General features: G+C 39.6%; 1 long non-coding RNA gene across 1 annotated transcript in view; it reads right to left on the reverse strand.

Moving 5' to 3' along the window:
* Positions 1-776: 776 nt before the first annotated feature.
* LOC130366964 (uncharacterized) overlaps positions 777-20,508 on the reverse strand; it is a 39,716-nt gene continuing 19,984 nt past the window's right edge. Inside the window, exons 2-3 of the long non-coding RNA XR_008892014.1 lie at positions 3,349-3,401; positions 777-959 (exon numbers count right to left, since the gene is read on the reverse strand). This is a non-coding gene — a long non-coding RNA (uncharacterized LOC130366964). The remainder of the gene's footprint in view (positions 960-3,348; positions 3,402-20,508) is intronic.

Below are 20,508 nucleotides of genomic sequence, written 5' to 3' on the forward strand. Positions count from 1 at the left end.
TCCTCAGTGCACAGAGCCCTGCTTGTCCTCAGTGCACAGAGCCCTGCTTGTCCTCAGTGCAAAGAGCCCTGCTTGTCCTCATTGTACAGAGCCCTGCTTGTCCTCATTGTACAGAGCCCTGCTTGCCCTCAGTGCACAGATCCCTGCTTGTCCTGAGTGATCAGAGCCCTGCCTGTCCTCAGTGTACAGAGCCCTGCTTGTCTTCAGTGCACAGAGCCCTGCTTGTCCTCAGAGCAGAGAGCCCTGCTTGTTCTCAGTGCACAGAGCCCTGCTTGCCCTCAGTGCACAGAACCATGCTTGTCCTCACTACACAGAGCCCTGCTTGTCCTCAGTGTACAGAGCCCTTCTTGTCCTCACTGCACAGAGCCCTGCTTGTCCTCAGTGTAGAGAGCCCTGCTTGTCCTCAGTGTACAGAACCCTGCTTGTCCTCAGTGTAGAGAGCCCTGCTTGTCCTCAGTGTACAGAGCCATGCTTGTCCTCAGAGCACAGAGCCCTGCTTGTCCCCATTGTACAGAGCCCTGCTTGTACTCAGTGTACAAAGCCTTGCTTGCCATCAGTGTACAGAGCCCTGCTTGTCCTCAGTGTACAGAGCCCTGCTTGTCCCCATTGTACAGAGCCCTGTTTGTCCTCAGAGCACAGAGCTCTTTTAGATACAAGATAGCATTTGTTTAAAAAGATGTACATCTAATGTTATTATCTACATTGTATAAAACATTTTATTCAAATGACAGTGCCCATTTAAAGAAAAACTGTCAGCCTGTCACCCACACTAAACCCAATACACTGGGTAATATTGGCATAATATGAATAGCGCACTGGGGCTCAATTTACATATTTATTGTCTGTGACTCCCCATCCTAGGGAAGTCGAGTAACGAAGCCCCGTCCCTGTGAAGCTCCGTCCCAGCGTGCGATTCACTTAATTCAGCAGAGGATCTTCTGGGGCACATATCTCAGGATCTACTGGAAGCATTTAAGTATTATTAACCAAAGCTGAACAGCATATTCCAGGTTGAGGCAGCAAAAAAGCATTATAAAGCATTAATATTATGTCCCTGTCCTGGGAGGTTAGCTAGGTATTAAATATAATCATTAGATATAATTGTATTATTTTGTCCAATAATATCAAAAACATTGTCCAATGCTCAATTTGCCTGGAAAAATACAGAGACTTCATAATTTGTAAACAGTTAAAGCAATATTTTGAGAGACATATGCTTATGATTTTTCCCCCCCAATTTTTAGATAGATCTCTAAATTTTCTTGCGTCTTGTTTCTGCATCCCCTGAGATTTTCATTGTATCCAGGGAAAAAGTTAAGACACCATTTTAATTACCAAATAAAACAATTTGAAATGTTAAGGACACAGTTTGTTCATTGATTCATTTTTCTCCAAAGGGTAAAATTTCAATTTGCACACTTTAAAGAGTTCTTCTTAGCATGTGAAGCATTGACACTTTGCCAGGTTCATGATAAGTGGAATTTTCTTTGAAGACTGCCAAATATCTTGCTTCAATAAACCCAGACTGAAGGCCACTCAACCAGACATTTACACACAGTGGAGAAGAGCATAGAAAATATTCATCTTCGATACATGTGAACAAACACGTGTTCATTTTTTTCAGTGTGTGTGTGTGTATGAAAGAAAGATGAAGAAAACAGGTCTCTCTGCATGCAGATACAATTATTTAGCCAAATAGTACATATTTTAGGTCAATTGTAAATATTTATATTGGTTGTATTTAAAAAGATAATCAGTTAGAATACTATTCAAATGTGTTACTGTAATCTACCTAATAAGACATCATATGTGAAAGCTCAATATGTACATATTTATGCATAGTGCATAATAAAAATGTTCTAGAGGGCATATAAGATGTAAACATTTTAGTGACCCTCATTTTCAAGTGATCACTGCATGCCTTGATTTATTCTTTTCTTTCAAAAACAGCACCACAACTGTCCTGTTGTGTGGTATTGCAGCTCAGCTCTACTAAATTGGCACTCTCTTTTGGAAAATCTTTTGAATAACGACATGCCAAAAGTTTTGATCAGTGGGGGTCTGAGCGTTCAGACCTCCACTGAGAACAGGAGAATGAGCAAGGAGAAATGTTCACTCTCTCCTGGCTCTGTGTGTTGTAAGTATATAGAGAGTGTCTTGATCACATGACACAGAACAGAGAAAGGAGAATGCAGTAGCGCAGACTTCTTCCAGCTCGTGCTACTGATCGGCTGGGATCTAAACACTCAGACTCTTGCCAATCAAAATCTTTGACATGATGTTACAACATGTCAAAAGTTTTTTAAGTGACAGGTATACTTTAAAGTAAAATGGTGTCATACTATAATACCACACAAGGATTGCTACTGAAAGCCTCTTTATTTTAGCCAGTTTGCTCCCAGCTAATGTCACATCATTCTCTATCCCAGCAGCAACCATGGATCGGTGACTACTCAAATGGTTTGATATTTAGCAATATGACTTTGGGAAACGCTACCGGGGAGATTTATCAAAACATGTGCAGAAGAAAAAGTTAACTAGTTGCCCATAGCAACCAATCAGATTTTTTCTTTCATTTGTAAAAAAAAAAAAAAAAAAATGGCCTCTGAAAAATAATAGAAGCAATCTGATTGGTAGCTATAGGCAACTGGAAAACTTTTCCCCTGCACAGGTTTTGATAAATCTCCCCATATATCCTTATGAGGAGGCTAAGGGAGGGAAATGAAGTCCTTTTAGACTTTACACTAAGGACAAACAAATTGTGATTAAAGGGGTACTCCGGTGAAAACCATTTTTCTTTTAAATCAACTGGTGGCAGAAAGTTAAACATATTTCTAAATTACTTCTATTAAAAAATCTTAATCCTTCCTGTACTTATAAGCTTACTACAGAGGAAATTATTTTCTTTTTGGAATGCTCTCTGATGACATCACGAGCACAGTTCTCTCTGCTGATAATAATAATAATGCTTTATTTATTGTTGTCCTTAGTGGGATTTGAACCCAAGTTCCCAGCACTGCAAGGCAGCAGTGCTAACCACTGAGCCTCCATGCTGCCCTTAGCATACATCTGCTATGCATGGTTGCTAAAATGGACAGAGATGTCAGCAGAGAGCACTGTGCTCGTGATGTCATCAGTGTTCCAAAAAGAAAGGAATTTCCTCTGAAGCATTCAGAAGCTAATAAGTACTGGAAGGATTAAGATTTTTTAATAGAAGTAATTTACAAATATGTTTAACTTTCTGCCACCAGTTGATTTAAAAGAAAAAAGGTTTTCACTGGAGTACCCCTTTAAGAAGATATCAATCATCTATGCACATATCTGTGTTTGTAGATATTAAGGTCTCACCTTTAGATCCTGTATTAGGTGTGCAAGAGAGCAGACTTCTAAGGTAGGCCATCCTATACTACACAAACATTTAAAAGAAGCAGAAACACTTTCAAGAAAAAAAAAAGATGCATATAATTTGTTAAAGTTTAACAAAAATAGAGATTATTAACTGGCAAATAAGCTCTAGGATCAATATACTAGGGTAAAAAAAAATGATAGGACACAAAATAAATGACATTCATACATGGAAGCTATTAACTATGTGTGAATTTGCTAAAACAATTTATAAATAATACAAACATGCCAACATCTTTTGCAATAACACATGTCTGAGATATATGTTCTTTCTATTTACTTGGCTTTATATTTATCACACAAATTGGTCAATTGGCCTTACATAATGTACATTAACTTCTCCATTTAGTGACTAATGTTCATTTAGTACTTAAAAATGGAAATTGAAATTGAGAAATGTAAGGCTGGTTTTACATAGGTCCGGCATGAACTCAGCTTAAAACTCAACGCAACTGATACAATTGATGACAACTCTCATCAATTGTCATCAGTTGTTTAGCATCTAGCATCCATTATTGTGAAATGACAGATTAGGGAACGTAGCAAGATGCGTTCGCCTGCCTGTGACTGTCCAGCATGTCCAACCATCCGGCGTCAAAACTGAGGTACTGGATGATTGTGAACTGTCCTATTCAAATGAATGGGATCAGTTCTAACATCAGTTTCCCTCTGCTGCACTCCCAAGGGAAACACTGCCGGACAACTGTTATATGTGAACGGGCATTACCTGCACCCATTCTAAATGTGTAGGTTAAGGCTGAGTTCACATATGTTCAGCGTCTGGTATAGGTAAACTCAGCCTAAATCTCAACTCAACTGATGCCACAACTGATGACAACATGGATCAGTTGTCATCAGTTGTGTAGCATCTGGAAACCATTGTTTCTGCACGCCGGACAAGCTGCGTTCCCCTGTCCGGTGCCTTCCGGCATGTCCAACCATCCAGTGTCCAATTTGAGATGCCAGATGAATGTGAACTGTTCCATTAACATGGGATCAGTTTTAGCATAAGTTTCCCTCTGGTGCTTTTCAGCAAGCAACAGAGGGAAAAGACAACTGACACCGGATATATGTGAACGAGTCCTATGTCTGTTCTCCAGCTTCAAACAAACAAGACTATCCGAGTGCCTAAAGAGTCATGATTAGGAAAATTAAGGTAGGAACAATGTTACAGTAGTCTTTAATAAAAGGCTGAAATATGCATTAGAAAGGTGAATGTTTATTTCACATGTTCATGTGACACTTTATGGGTTAAGGAGGACTCTTCCACTGGATATATTTTCAACTATCCAAAGCAAAGGGATAAGATGTCTGATCGTGGGCGTCCCACCACTGGGAACCCCCACGATCTCTCCTGCAGCACCCTGTGTCATCTGCTGCCCGGAGCGAACTTTGCTTTGTGCCTGATGACGGGGTTTACAGTGGTGGGACCCCCACGATCAGACATATTATCCCCTATCCTTTGTATAGGGGATAAGATGTCTAGGGGCAGAGTACCCCTTTAAGTTGTGTTCTTAATGTATCTGCATTATTTGCAAAATTATAAAAATTTTGCCTTTTAAATTTACAAAAAAAAAAAAAACTATTGGTACTCAATAGTATGTTTCCTTATTATTAAGATTTTGATCAGAAGTTAATGGGATCCACATTGATTGTGTATGCAAGTACTACCGTACCCTTTTAACCCCTTGGAGACAGAGCCCATTTTGTTCCTAAGGACGGGAGCATTTTTTGCAATTCTGACCACTGTCACTTTAAGCATTAATAACTCTGGGATTCTTTCACTTTTGAATTTGATTCTGAGATAGTTTTTTCATGACATATTGTACTTGATGTAATGGTAAATAATTGTCCATACGTGCATCATTTCTTGGTGAAAAATGTTAACATTTCATGAAACTTTAGAAAATTTAGCATTTTTCTTATTTTGAAACTCTCTGCTTGTAAGTAAAATAGACATTCCAAATAAATTATATCTGATTCACATATACAATATGTCTAATTTATGTTGGCATCATAAAGTTGATGTTTTTACTTTTTGAAAACATGAGATGGCTTCAAAGTAAAGCAGCAATTTTCAAAATTTTCATGAAAAATTCAAATTATGATTTTTTTTTAGGTACCAGTTAAGTTTGAAGTGGATTTGAGGGACCTTTCTGTAAGAAACCTCCCATTATGGACCCATGATGAAAAGTGCACCCCTCAAAGTATTCAAAATTACATTAAGAAAGTTTGTTAACCCTTTAGGTGTTTCACAGGAATTGCAGCAAAGTGGAGGGAAAAAAAATCAAAATTTCTGTCTTTTACACTAACATGTTCTTATAGCCCCATTTTTATACTTTTTACAAGGGGTAAAAGGAGAAAAAGACTCCTAAAATTTGTAGCCCAATTCCTCTCGAGTATGGCAATACCTCATATGTGGATGTTAAGTACTTTGCGGACGCACAACATGGCTCAGAAGGGAAGGAGCAGCTTTGCGATTTTGGAGAGAGAATTTTGCCAGAATGCCTCTTTTTTTTGGGGGGGGGGGGGGATGTCGCATTTAGGTTGCCCCCAAGGTGCCAGAACAGCGGAAAAAAAAACATGGCATGCTATTTTGGAATCTACACCCCTCAAGGAACATAACAAGGGGTATATTGAGCCTCAACACTTCACAGGTGTTTGACGACTTTTCGTTATATCTTGACATGAAAATGAAAAATTTGATTTTAAACACTAAAATGCTGGTGTTACCGCAATTTTTTTATTTTCAAAAGGGTTAATCAGAGAAAAATAATTTAAAATTTTTAGCCCAATTTCTCCCGAATAAAGAAATACCCCATATGTGAATGTAAATTGCTCTGCGAACGCACTACAGGTCTCAGAAGAGAAGGAGCGCCATCTGGATTTTGGAGAGTGAATTTGTCTGGAATTGAAGTTGGGGCAATGTGCATTTACAAAGCCCCCATGGTGCCAGAACAGTGGAAACCCCCCACATGTGACACCATTTTGGAAACTACACCCCTCAAGGAATGTAATAAGCATTACAGTAAGAACTTACATCTCGCAGGTTTTTTGAACAGTGGGCCGTAATAATTAAATATCTGATTTTTAATAGTGAATTGCTACTTATACACAAAATTTTCATTTTTAAGTGGGATTATAGAAGAAAAAGCCCCTCAAAGTTTGGAGCCCAATTTCTCCTGAGTATTTCCCCTGGCCTAAAATAAAATTGTTAAAAAAAATGGCTAGTGACCTGAATTTTGAAATTTGTATTTACACCTCATAGGTTTTTGGATCAGTGGGCTGTAAAACCGAAAAATGTGTTATTTTTCACTAATATGCTGTTGTTACCAAACATTTTGCTAATTTACAAGGGTTAATTGGAGAAAAATCCCCAAAAATTTTTAACCCAATTTCGCCTGAGTAAAAAAATACCCCTTAAGTGGATGTAACATACTGTGCAGGCACATAACATGGCTCGGGACTCATAGAGCTACGTTCACATTTGAGGGCTATGGCATATCGGTAGCTGATGGTTACATACATTCAGAGGAAAATAAAAGAAAGGAACACCCACATGTGACACCATTAAAGAAATTACACAATCTGAGGAATCTTTATAGAGGTAAAGTAGACATTTGGAACGGTCGGGTGTTTCTTACATTTATTTTCCAAGTATGGTATGGTTGAAATGTATTTTTGGAAAAGTGAAAATTGCAATTTTCCAACTGATATGCTATCTATGTACGATGTATGATGTATGATGACCCAGAGCATAGGCAAAAGTAAAACGTGTGCCTGTCACAAACCTTATGCTCTGCTTCATCATTATGGCAATGTTTTTTTTTGGGTGACCATCCCTAATCGGTTACCTGAAAATGTGCACACTGCTCAGGGGAGGAGAGAGCACTGCGCATTTGAGGCCTGAGAGTTACATACATTCAGAGGAGAATAAAAAAAAAAAAAAAAAAAACAGCCACAAGTGACACCATTTTGAATGGACGGCATTTACTAGATTTATTTTCCAAGAATGGATGAAGTGTATTCTTCTGAAAAAGGAAAACTGCAATTTTCATAATAATTTGCAAATACCCAGAATGATGCCCCAGAGTATAGCCAAAAGTAAAAATTATGCCCGCCCCAAACCCTATACTCTGATTCATCATTCTAGGAATGTGATGTGTGTGGCCATCCCTATTCTGTGGCAACCTGAAAACCCCTGATGGAAATGATTCTGATACATTACTCAATACCACCACAAGTCTTATCATATTATTTATTTATTTTTCTTTTTTTTTGGGGGGGGGAGGGTTTAAAATTTGGAGGACAATGTACTGTGGACAGGTACATTGGGGTCAGATCAAGGGGTATTAAAGTGGGGAAAGATGATTTTAAAATGTAGTGCTCCATGGAAGTGTGATACTCCCTGAAGCAATTTTTTATGCAGGGGCCAGGATGATCGGGGTAAGTGCCACATTGAGTGGTGGTGTCCTTCCGAATCCCCCTCCTGCGATGCACTCTGCATTTTTCTGGGATTGTCCCTTCTTTCCAGTGTGGGGGACCTCACCTGGAAAGTGTTGGCCTGGGACGATCCTGGCACCTCCCGTTACGGAAGTGCTCAGGGCCGTTTCCCCCCTGACCACCAAAGAACCTTTATGATCACCTCCTGGAACTTGAGAAATCTCCCTGTGTTGCCAGCGCTTTGGTATTGTACAAATGCATTGTACATGGCAACCTGGACCATGCAGATTGCAACATTTTTGTATTATGCCCGGGTTTTGCGCATGGAATTATATGGCTTGAGTACTTGATCAGACAGATCAACTTCCCCCATATACTGTTTGTAGTCCACGATACAATCAGGCTTGAGGACCGGTGCTGTGGTACCTCGCACAGGGACAGGGGTGCTGCTGTTCCCATTAATTGTGGTGAGCATAAGGACATCCCTCTTGTCCTTATATTTGACCAGCAACAAGTTTTCATGGGAAAAGGCACGGAACTCACTCCTGGGGATTGGTGACTGTGGGGGATAGGTCGAGAGACCTCTCTGATTTTTCCACACAGTCCCACAAGTGGACGTAGATCTGGCGGCAAGGGATTTGAACAGAGGGATACTAGTGTAAAAGTTATACATGTAAAGGTGGTAACCCTTATCTAGTAGTGGATGCAAAAGGTCCCACACAAGTTTCCTGCTGACAGCCAGAATGGGGGGGACATTCTGGGGGTTCAATATGGGAATCTTGACACTCATCCACTCTAAACCTGTAAGTGTACCCGGAGGTACTCGCCTGCTTGGATGGGATGTATTGGTGGAACATGAGTCTCCCCTTAAAACTGAAGAGACTCATCTACAGAGAGTTCCCTTTGGGGAATGTACGCCTTCAAAAACTTGGCCCCAAAGTGATCTATGACCGGCCGTATCTTGTACAGTCGGTCAAGGCGCAATCACCTTGGGGGGGACATGCTGCATTGTCATTGAAATGCAGGCATTTCCGTCTGGCCTCAAAACGTTCCTGTGCCATGGCCATACTGTAGAGCGGGGTCTGGTAGATGACGTTGATGCTCCAGTACTGCCTGATACTGTTTTTTTTTACTAGGCCCATATGCAGCACGAGTCCCCAAAAGGTTCTCATTTAGGATGCATCAACGGCGTGCCATCCATTGGGCTTGCCAAAATTGAGCCCGGGTGAGTGGCGACAAACTGTTGGGTGTACAGGTTTGTCTGTGTCACCATCATGTTGACAAAGTCGTCACTGAAATAGTGACTAAAAAAGTCTATTTCAGTGAACCCGGCGATGTCAATTTGGATTCCTGGGGGGTTGCCAACAAACCCAGGAAACACAGGCTCAAAGTACTCTGGGGTAGTCCAGACAGGTTCACCGGTAGATGGTAACGGTGGACGTGCCTGGTGGGCCGGCATACTAGTACTGGCGAGGGTTTTCGTCACCCTCACTGGCAGTTTCAGAGTCAGAGGTAAGTAAGGCATATGCCTCCTCTGCTGAAAATGCCCTGCGAGCCATTGCCTAACACTTATGGGAAGGGGGAGGGGGGAGTGTATATGTGTGTGGGTTTTACTTTGTGTATATGTGTGTATGTTGGGTTCTACTTTATATCTAACCTAACAACAAAAGAAGGAAAAGAAAAAAAAAGGTGTGCTTCTAGCGCAAAAAAACCTGCGCCAAAGAGCGTATACCTAATCAGTTGTGTGCGCCACTGATTAGGGCTCAGTGGCGGCAGGGAGCGCAGAAGACACCAAAAAGGTGTGTGGGGGGGAATAAAAAAGCACCTGCCTGAACCCTATAAAAACACTGATCAGCGGTCAGGGCAGGCGCACACAGGTGTATGGTCCGTCCACACAGCACAGACCTGCTGCTGGTGGCACAGACCACAAATCCCCAAGAAAGGTTCTAAAAAAAAAAAAGGAAAAAAAACGCTTATTAACCCCAAAAAAATGCTGCACCCCAAAACAACGCAGTGGGGTCGGGGATTCGCTAACAGTGGTCGGATGCTCTTTATAGGGAAGAGGGTCTGGCCAATTTTAGGGAATAAGGGGAAAAAAAGACAGCTTACACCCCAGAAAAAATATATGGGGGTAAGCAGCAGCACCCCTGTAAGGGCTGGGGCACGCAAAAAAACGCCCTCAACCGGACTCTAACTTTTTTTTACTTATAGGAAGCAGTCCCTGCCTAACAACACTATCTATCACAGGACAAGGGGACAGGGGGGCTACAGGGGCTCCTAGGGCACAGTATGGGGAGGATTTCTCAAAATCGCCTTACAGTCTCTGCTCTGCTCCCCAACTGCAAGCTTTTGGTGGGCAGAGCAGAACTTTGAGGTAATTTGGGGGCATCTTGATGGTAATGGGAGGGTGCTCCCCTCCCGACAATATATTTGATTGGACGGTCGGGCTGTGGGAGGCTCATAACTGATTCCTCTCACAGCTATCTTTGAAGTGAGGTAGGTCACGTGTGCTACGAAACACGTGACCCTTTACATCCGGGTCATTGCCCGGAAATGCGGCAAAACCCCCCTTGGCGATGTGCAGGGATGCCCGCTGAATGATTTCAGCAGACATTCCATTCCAATTGCTACAAATCACTGGTCTGTGGACCCCCTTGGCGATGTCACGGGATGCCTGCTGAATGATTTCAGCAGGCATCCCGTTCCGATCACCGCCCGGCGAGCTGCGGTGATCAGAAATACGGAGGGTGTACAGGTTTGCCCTCCATCCTTAAGTACCGGGACGTGAGGGCGTACCTGTACGCCCTCTGTCCCCAACAGGTTAATCATGACAATCACATGATATATTTTTCTAATAAGTCACAACCCATATACTGTAGCATGCTTGCTAACAAATTCCTAATAATTTTACACCATTGTCCAGCATTTGCTTTATAATACATCTAAACTGTGTACTATCCTTGTGTTTTTATTAAGTGCAAGCAAGAAAACAATGGTAAAAACCTTTCTTCACTAAACCTTTTAGCACCATGAAACATGCACTCAGATATCCTATTTTCTTTTTATTTTCTTCTATTATTATCTTCTATTTTTATATTTTTGTCCAAATGAGAAACCATTCCAGTAATACAGACTAAGGTATTGTCCTATTTTTGCAATTTTGTACTATTTTAACAAAGAAAACCAGGAACGCTTATAAAAGATATTTTTTAACATTGATTTATTATGCTAAAATAACAACCACGGACCCATTTTTGAACTAGTAACTAACCATTTATGAAATGTTGCAGTATGGATTTTGAGATTTTTGCTTCCTCTCTCCACATGTGCCCTGCATTAAATCATATATGAAATAATGGCTGCCTATTTTAAGCTGGTGTTAATTAAAGGTACCATGCATTGTGTTCCCTGTACTTCAACTTGGTGTCAAGAGGGGGTAACAACAGGGGTTTTAAGTAGTTTAAAGGCATTTCATCTGTATCTGGTAAGCTTTCAACTGACCATCTGTGCATTTTCCATTCAATACACACTTATAATGGAATCTAATCCTAGTTTTCTTAAAAATTCTAACGTATCTTACTGATAATCTTGGGTATATAAAGGTAACCATGGCATTATGTTCATGCTGCCATCCATTCCTTGATCCATTCTTTAAAATGTAATATATAGTTAAGTCACTACAGATCATGTTGCAAAGCCAGATGGATTGCAATGACTTACAGAATAGGTTACACTTGGTAAACTGCATTGTTATGTTACAGAAATGGATACATAGCAGGTCCTTGACATACATTATTACTACCAAGTGTTCCATACACAAGTAGAGTGAACTGGGCAGTGGCATAAAGCCTAACCATGCTGGTCCTCTTAGGCTAGGTTCACACTATGGAACATCTGAGCAAAATCCACTTTAAAATTCCATAGAAACATAGAATGTGTCGGCAGATGAGAACCATTTGGCCCATGTAGTCTGCCCAATAATCTTAATCCTATCAATAGTCCCTGGCTCTAGTTTATATGAAGGATAGCCTTATGCCTATCCCATGCATGTTTAAACTCCTTCACTGTATTTGCAGCTACCACTTCTGTGGGAAGGATATTCCATGCATCCACTACTCTCTCAGTAAAGTAATACTTCCTGATATAACTTTTAAACCTTTGCCCCTTTAGAAATTCGGTGCAGTAGAAGCCCATTGCTGGCAATGAGAATCCGCTGCACAGTGCCCACTATGGAATTTCAGCGGCAGACAATACGCTTTTGAAATTCTACTGCAGAAAGAATCATGTTGCTTATTCTTTTGGTATAATCCGCCTGAAAAACATTGCTGTCTATAAGGACAGAAATGAACGCACAGCCAAAGTGCCGCACCCACAATCACCAGATGGAATATTCCCATTAGGTGTGAACCCTGCCTAAGTATGTCAGCAAGCTGATATTTACAAAGCTTTAAGTCTGTCTATGGCACATTAGACACAAACAATACCTAAATGGTGTTTTCTGAGCTTGCATGTGGCTTGTTGTGTGGTCAATCTTTCGTATTGTACCAAAGGTAAATGTACCAATCAGTCATAACATTAACCCCTTGGTAGCGCATGTTGTACATGTACAGATTGTGCATACTGAAGGATTATGAAGCAAGCTCAGTTTTATAAAGCAATTCTGAGCTTGCTTCATAGACGGAGGGTGCTGGCTGCTATCAGCAGGGTACAATCCCAGTTAATAGCCAACATCAGCAACCCTTTAAATACAATAGCACTTGCCACATTTGGATTGAATAAAAGTGAAGTTTTATATTATTGGTCTCACATAGCCACTGGAAAATTGGTCACTTTTGTCTACTATACAGGTTTTGTTTCCTGTCACAGATCTGGAAAAGGGTAATAAAAAAGCTCTGCTTAAAGTTCCCCAGAGCACAGTGGACACCATTTTTCTTAAATGTACGAAGTTTAAAACAAACAGGACTCTGTCTCTAGTTGGCTACTCCCCATTTTAGGTAATCAGGGGAGAAGTGCCTGGCTAAGAGAGGCGACCAAGAAGCCAATGGTCTCTCTGAATATGCTCCAAAGATACTTTGTGCAGATGGGAGAAACATACAGAAGGTCTGCAGTACTCCACCAATCTGGACTCTAAGACAAAGTGGCCAGAAAGTGGCCCCTCTTCAGCAGAAGACACATGAAAACCCACCTGAACTGTGCAAAAAAAAAAAAAAAACACCTAAAGGTGAGAAACAAAATTCTCTAGTTTGATTAAACCAAAAATTTACTTTCTAGTTTCAATTTTAACCCCTTAATGACCCCGGACATATATTTACATCCGCGGCAGGCTCCCGTAATGTGACAGCATGGATCATGGTAAGGCACCTTCTGCTGTCCTCTCAGCTGTTCGGGATGCAGCAGTTTCACCGTTGCGGTCGTGAACAGCTCCGCTAAGCTAACTGGCAGTGATTTCTCCCGATTCAACTTTGATCGCAGCGTCTAAAGGGTTAATACTGGACATCAGCCCGATCGGTGTTGTCCGGTATTAGCCGCGGGTTCTGGTTGCCGATAGCAACCAGGACCCAACCGAAACGAAGCGCAAATGAGCCACCCCATATACAGAAAAATGAAAAAGTTTTGTGCAAGTAGTTTTAAAGTAGTAAAATAAAGAAAAACCTACCGTATATACTTGAGTATAAGCCGAGTTTTTCAGCACGATTTCTCAGGGTACATTCACACGGGCAGGCTTACAGTAAGTTTCCTGCTTCAAGTTTGGGCTGCGGCAAATTTTTCACCGCAGCTCAAACTCCTAGCGAGAAGCTCACCGTAACACGCCAGTGCGAATGTACCCTAAAAACACTACACTACACTCACACATAATAAAGGGTAATACACTACATATACAGCCCCTTACACTGTCCCCCCCCAATAAAATGAAAAACGTATTCTATTGCAGTGTTTCCAAAACGGAGCCTCCAGCTGTTGCAAAACAACAACTCCCAGCTTTTCTGGACAGCCACTGACTGTCCAGGCATGCTGGGAATTTAGCAACAGCTGGAGGCACCCTGTTTGGGAATCACTGGCATAGAATACCCCTATGTCCACCCCTATGCAATCCCTAATTTAGTCCTCAAATGTGCATGGAGCTATCTCACTTCGGAGCCCTGTCGTATTTCAAGGAAACAGTTTAGGGCCACATATGGGGTATCTCCGTACTCGGGAGAAATTGCACTACAAATTTTGGGGGGCTTTTTCTCCTTTTACCCCTTTTGAAAAGGAAAAGTTGGGGTCTACACCAGCTTGTTAGTGTAAAAAAATTTAAAAAAATTACACTAACATGCTGGTGTTGCCCCATACTTTTTATTTTCACAAGCGTTAAAAGGAAAAAAAGACCCACAAAATTTGTAAGTACGTAAATACCCCATATGTGGGCGTAAAATGCTCTGTGGGCGCACAACAAGGCTCAGAAGTGAGAGCGAACTATTTACATTTGAGGCCTAAATTGGTGATTTGCACAGGGGTGGCCGCTTTTACAGCGGTTCTCACATAAACGCAAAAAAATAAATACCCACATGTGACCCCATTTTGGAAACTACACCCCTCACGTAATGTAATAAGGGGTACAGTGAGCATTTACGCCCCACAGGGATCTGGCAGATTTTCGGAACAGTGGTCCGTGAAAATGAAAAATGTAATTTTTCATTTGCACAGCCCACTGTTCCAAAGATCTGTCAAACGCCAGTGGGGTGTAAATACTCACTGCACCCCTTATTAAATTCTATGAGGGGTGCAGTTTCCAAAATAGGGTCACATGTGGGGGGGGTCCACTGTTCTGGCACCACGGGGGGCTTTGTAAATGCACATGGCCCCTGACTTCCATTCCAAATTTTTTTTTCCCAAAAGCTCAATGGTGCTCCTTCTCTTCTGAGCATTGTAGTTTGCCCGCAAAGCATTTTACGTCCTAACATGGGGTATTTTCATACTCAGAAGAGATGGGGTTACAAATTTTGGGGGTCATTTTGTCCTATTATCCCTTGTAAAAATTTTACATTTGAGGGAAAACTAGCATTTTAGTGAAAAAAAAAATCATTTTCACATCCAACTTTAACGAAAAGTCGTCAAACACCTGTGGGGTGTTAAGGCTCACTGGACCCCTTGTTACGTGCCTTGAGGGGGTGTAGTTTCCAAAATAGTATGCCATGTGTTTTTTTTTTTGCTGTTCTGGCACCATAGGGGCTTCCGAAATGTGACATGCCCCCCAAAAACCATTTCAGAAAAACTCTCCAAAATCCCACTGTCGCTCCTTCCCTTTTGAGCCCTCTACTGCGCCCGCCGAACACTTGACATACACATATGAGGTATTTTCTTACTCAAGAGAAATTGGGTTACACATTTTAGGAAGATTTCTCTCCTTTTACCCCTTGTAAGAATTCAGTAACTGGGTCTACAAGAACATACAAGTGCAAAAAATGAAGATTTTGAATTTTCTCCTTCAATTTGCTGCTATTCCTGTGAAACACCTAAAGGGTTAACAAACCTTTTGAATGTCATTTTGAATAATTTGAGGGGTGCAGTTTTTATAATGGGGTCATTTGTGGGGTATTTCTAATAAGAAGGCCCTTCAAATCCACTTTAAAACAGAACTGGTCCCTGAAAAATGTTGATTTTGAAAATTTTGTGAAAAATTGGAAAATTGCTGCTATACTTCGAAGCCCTCTGATGTCTTCCAAAAGTAAAAACATGTCAACTTTATGATGGAAACATTAAGTAGACATATTGTATATGTGAATCAATGTATAATTTATTTGGAATATTCATTTTCCTTATAAGCAGAGAGCTTCAAAGTAAAAAAAAATGCTAAATTTTCAATTTTTTCATCAAATTTGGGAATTTTGGAAGATTTTGGAAGAAATGATGCAAGTATCGACAAAATGTTACCACTAACATAAAGTAGAATATGTCACGAAAAAACTATCTCGGAATCAGAATGAAAGATAAAAGCATCCCAGAGTTATTAATGTTTAACCCCTTAAGGACTCAGGGTTTTTCAGTTTTTGCACTTTCGTTTTTTCCTCCTTACCTTTTAAAAATCATAACCCTTTCAATTTTCCACCTAAAAATTCATATTATATCTTATTTTTTGTGTCACCAAATGTACTTTGCAGTGAAATTAGTCATTTTACCCAAAAATTCACGGTGAAACGGAAAAAAATATCATTGTGCGACAAAATCGAAGAAAAAAAGCTATTTTGTAACTTTTGGGGCTTCCGTTTCTGCATATTTGGGGTGCATATTTAGGTAAACATGACACCTTATCATTAGCCACCCCATAACCCCTTCCATATGGTTAAAATGATACCCTACTTATATAGGTTTGATTTTGTCGTACTTCTGGAAAAAATCATAACTACATGCAGGAAAATTTATACGTTTAAAAATGTCATCTTCTGACCCCTATATATTTTTTTATTTTTCCACATACAGGGCGGTATGAGGACAAATTTTTTGCGCCATGATCTCAACTTTTTATCAGTAAGATTTTTGTTTTGATCGGACTTTTTGATCACTTTTTATTCATTTTTTAATGGCATAAAAAGTGACCAAAAATAAGATTTTTGGGACTTTGGAATTTTTTGGCGCGTACGCCATTGGCCGTGCGGTTTAATCAATGATATATTTTATAGTTTGGACATTTACGCACGCGGCGATACCACATATGTTTATTTATTTTTTTATTTACACTGTTTTATTTTTTTATGGGAAAAGGGGGGTGATTCAAACTTTTATTAGGGAAGGGGTTAAATGACCTTTATTAACACTTAATTTTTTTTTTTGCAGTGTTATAGGTCCCATAGGGACCTATAACACTGCGCACACTGATCTCTCATGCTGATCACTGGCGTGTATTATTTTTCTCCCATCACAAATAGCGTCCGTTATTCATAACGAGCTATAAAGGGTGATAACATATAATCAAAAAATCCCATAGACTTGAATGGGATTTTGTAACGGTCATTTAACAGCCGTTATTAAGGGTTTTCCTAACGGGACATTATAACTGGTCTTTAAAACGAAGCAACATATAGTGTGAAAGGAACCTAAGGGTTTATTTAATTTTTCCTTTCAAATAAATTTGCAAAGGTTTGAAACATTCAGTTTAAATTTTGTTTTTATCAGGTATTAAGTGCAGAATCATAGGGAAAAGTTAATTTTCCTTTAGAATTAACACAAGGCTGCAACAACACAAAATATGAAAAAAATGAAAGGGTCTGAAAACTTTCAGAATGCATCTATACATTTTTTTTTTATTAATAATGTTTTGGGTTGCTTGAAGTAGGCTGCAGAATTCTGAATTTTGTCACATTTAAACAATGTTTGATTGTTTCTACAAGCCCAAAGTGTGCTAAGAAAATGTCTCCCACACTGTTACACCACCACCAACCTGAATGCAATGTTGCGGCTGGAAATAACTCATCAGACCAGCTAACTTCTTTAAAGGGATACTGTGGCGAAAAACATCTTATCCTCTATCCGAAGGATAGGGGATAAAATGTCTGATCACGGAGGTCCCGCGTGATCTCTGGCGTGGCATCCCGGTCATCCGTGCATGGAGTAAACTCTGCTCCATGCAGGATTACTGGTGACAACAGCCACCACACCCCCTCCCTTCATGTCTATGGGAGGAGGCTTGGCAGCGTCGTACTAGCCATCACTCCTTGAATGGAGGGGGCGTAGCGTGATGTCATGAAGACGGAAGCTGCTGGAGTCCCGCGATCAGACATCTTATCCCCTATCTTTTTGTGAGCCTGTGTGAATTATAGCCTCCGTTTCCTGTTCTTGACAGGTGACAGGAGTCACACCTGTCGTGGTTTTCTACAGCTATAGCCCATCTGCTTCAAGGTTCAACATGTGTGTTCAAAAATTGTATTCTGCATAACTTGGTTGTTAGAGTGGTAATTTGAGCTACTGTTGCCTGTAATCTTGAAACAGTCTGCCCAATCTCCTGACATTAGCAAGACATTTTTGTGCTCACTTCTCTCCAGTTCTCTATAAAAACTAGAGATGGTTGTGTGTGAAGATCCCAGTAGAATAGCAATTTCTCAAATTCTGAGACCAGCCCGTTTGGCATCAAAAACCATGCCATGTTCAAAGTCACTTAAATCCCCTTTCTTCACCTTTCTGATTTCTCCATGTCCACATGCCTGCATCGAGTTGCTTCTAGGGGATTGGCTGTTTAGCTAATTGTATTAACAAGCAAATGCACCTGATTAATTGGCCAATGAGTGTAATATTATCCAGAATTTTATATATATATATATATATATATATATATATATATATATATATATATATATATATCCCCTGTGATCTTCAAAATGGTGCCTGAATCAACACGCCCCCATCCATGCACTCTCCATGGGGGGACATTTATCAATGTTTGCTCATGTATTCCTTTTTTAAGTAATTTTTTTCTTACAATTTTTTTTTGCTTATGTTTGACTTATTTATCAACTGCTTTCAGCCTGTTGATAAATTTCTTTCACGTAAGCAATTTTTTTTTTTTGATTTGATAGTGGCTTTTTCTGCTCCATGTCTGAGATGGAGTAAATTTATAAGGTTTTTTCATGCAATGCGACTTTTTTGCGACTTTTGCACTTGATAAATCTCTGACCACTGCAAGTAAAAAATCACTTTTTACTTTGGTTAGCAAGATTTTAATTTTTTGCTTAGGATACTGAACATGCAAAAGTCACAGAAAAAAGAGAGTAGTCGCACTTGCGACTTTTTTAAGCAAAAAAACTAAAAACTACTAAATGTTTTGATAAATGTCTCCCATGTCAGTGCCAGAGATACAAAAGTGGTGTACTTGCGACTTGTGAATCTCCAGTGCTCCCAAAGAGAATGCATGAAGGGGGCATTTTGACACAATTTTCCCATTTATTTTAAAAAAAGACTTTATCCTATAAAAAATCAATTCTGCACAACGGACAGCAAAGGACGTATTTTTCTATACAATAAAACTACAGAAATATAGCAATAACTTTTATTTCTTCCCATAATTTATAATAGTCTCAATAGCGGCTCATCAGATAACTTTGCATTATATGGCCATAGTAAGAACAACAATAAAACTTTATTTTAGAGTTTCTTTTTAAAGTACATTGCTAATCACCATCATTAACATTGTATCCAGAGTTTTACAAAGATATTCAAAATGTTCAGATTAAAATATTAAAATAAATTTATTGTTCTATAACACAGAAAGAAAATGTTGTTTTAGCATACCGTAAGAAACTGAAATGGCCACAAATTTATTTGACTTTTAAGAGACTTTGATAGCTGTAAGTAATTTCTTTAGACATGTATTACAGTCCTGAAAATGTCTCCGGCAAATGTAATTAATAGCAGTTTAAGTGTATTGCAGCAATTTGTTGTATTAAAGAGCAGCTCCTACTAAAATACCTTCCGACATGAATGCCATCAGTATTCAAATATACTGTAACTTGCATTTTTCCTTGATTTATTTATTTTAATTCTGATCCACGATGCATTGGCTTGACATATTCAAGTTTGCTCTAATCTGAAAGTTTTTTTTACCCCTCCCTAAAGGGGTACTCCAGTGGAAGACAATTTGTTTTAACTCAACTGGTGCCAGAAAGTTAAACAGATTTGTAAATTACTTCTATTTACAAATCTTAATCCTTCCAGGAAGTTCTTTTCCTTTTGAATTTCTTTTCTGTCTGACCACAGTTCTCTCTGCTGACACCTCTGTCCATGTCAGGAACTGTCCAAAGCAGGAGAAGTTTGCTATGGAGATTTGCTCCTACTCTGGACAGTTCCTGAAATGGACAGAGGTGTCAGCAGAGAGCACTCTGGTCAGACAGAAAAGAAATTCAAAAAGAAAAGAACTTCCTGTGAAGAATACAGCAGCAGATAAGTACTGGAAGGATTAAGATTTTTAATAGAAGTAATTTACAAATCTGTTTAAATTTCTGGCACCAGTTAATTATAAAAAAATAAAAAAATTGCAAGTTCTTAATGATTTTTTATCAATGAGGTCAGATTTCCAAAAAGATCAATTTTTCATAATGGAATTTTATTTTATTTTATAGAAATTGAGAGAAATTCTCATGGCTATCCGGGTCAGATAAAGAAGATATGAAAAGTGAATGACTGTGAGAGAAGGTGTCATCTGCGAGTCTCCATATGTAACTATATCTACTGCAGGTCCTGTGTGGTATTGGTATTCAACTCAAACTGGTCAATGAATGAAAACAAAAAGGTATGTGTTTACTGGTAATAACAATATGGTGTATTATTTAGTAACGATGTAGTGGAAATATGTGGTCGGAATACGGCTGTATGAGTTGACCCATATTTACTGGTATTATTGGTAACATTGGTCTGGGGTTTACTGGATTGTGTCAGTAACAGTATAGTGGTAATACGAATGGTTATATAATAGTTGTCTCTTGTATAGAGGCATTGTTGGAAATGCTGGTCTTGGTAAATTGGGATTGGTCAGTAAAAGTATAACAGTAATGTATATGGTGATATTATGGGATAATTTTTATTTGAATACTAGTATTTTTGATATGACTATTATTTAGAGGTATACAGTAATATCAGTTAAAGAAACGGTCCTATAGCTATGTTGCCATTGGAGGGATAATGGCACCTAAT

This window comes from Hyla sarda, chromosome 4 (genome assembly GCF_029499605.1).
Source record: "Hyla sarda isolate aHylSar1 chromosome 4, aHylSar1.hap1, whole genome shotgun sequence".
Classification (NCBI taxonomy): Eukaryota; Metazoa; Chordata; class Amphibia; order Anura; family Hylidae; genus Hyla; species Hyla sarda.